The sequence below is a fragment of the Trichechus manatus genome, unplaced genomic scaffold, assembly GCF_000243295.1.
Source record: "Trichechus manatus latirostris isolate Lorelei unplaced genomic scaffold, TriManLat1.0 scaffold00113, whole genome shotgun sequence".
Classification (NCBI taxonomy): domain Eukaryota; kingdom Metazoa; phylum Chordata; class Mammalia; order Sirenia; family Trichechidae; genus Trichechus; species Trichechus manatus.
In genome coordinates this window covers 1,406,195-1,407,207 of record NW_004444049.1, presented here as the reverse complement: position 1 = coordinate 1,407,207, position 1,013 = coordinate 1,406,195, and the positions used below count along the sequence as shown (strand labels likewise).

The window sequence follows — 1,013 nt, the reverse complement described above, 5'->3', positions numbered from 1 at the left end:
AACTAGATAGTAGACAAGAATTATCTTAGGTGAAGGGAAGGACAACACACAATACAGGAGAAGTCAGCACAACTGGACTAAAGCAAAAGCTAAGAAGCTTCCTGAATACAACCAAACACTTTGAGGGACAGAGTAACTGGGGCTGGGGCCTGGGGACCATGGTTTCAGGGGACATCTTGGTCAATTAGCGTAACAGAGTTTATTAAGAAAATGTTCTGCATCCCACTTTAGTGAGTGGCGTCTGGAGTCTTAAAAGCTTGTTAGCAGCCATCTAAGATGCATCAGTTGGTCCCAACCCACCCAGAACAAAGGAGAATGAAGAACACCAAAGACACAAGGAAACTATCAGCCCAAGAGACAAAAGGTCCACGTAAACCAGAGACTCCATCAACCTGAGACCAGAAGAACTAGATGGTGCCCAGCTACCATCAGTGACCACCCTGACAGGGAACACAACAGAGAGTCCCTGACAAAGCCAGAGAAAAGTATCGCACAGAACTCTAAATCACGTAAAAAGACCAGACTTAATGGTCTGAGACTGGAGGAACCCCCAGAGCCATGGCCTCTGGACCCTCTGTTAACCCAGAACTAAAACCATTCCTGAAACCTACTCTTCAGGCTAAGATTAGGTATAAAATATAGAATAGTACTCGTGAAGAGCGTGCTTCTTAGTTCAGTCAGATACACGAGACCAAATGGGCGGCTCCTGTCTGTAGGCAGGAGGAGAAGGCAGGAATGGACAGGAACTGGTTGAATGGACACAAGAAACCTGGTGGAAAGTGGGAGCATGCTGTTTCCTTATAGGGATTGCAGCTAATGTCTAAACAATATGTGTATAAATATTTGTATGAGAAAATTGACTTGAGCTGTAAACTTTCACCTAAAGCACAGTTAAAAAAAAAAAAAAATGATGGTTTTGAAGGAAGAAGTCCATGCTGTACTGAAGGCATTGATGAAAACAAGGCTCTAGAAATTGACAGAATACCAGTCGAGATGTTTCAACAAAGGTGCAG

At 43.7% G+C, this 1,013-nt stretch overlaps 1 protein-coding gene across 1 annotated transcript in view; it reads left to right on the top strand.

Annotated features, from left to right (window-relative positions):
* The window catches only part of PPFIA1 (PTPRF interacting protein alpha 1), a 121,686-nt gene that overhangs the window by 70,318 nt on the left and 50,355 nt on the right, over positions 1 to 1,013 (top strand). The window lies entirely within an intron of this gene.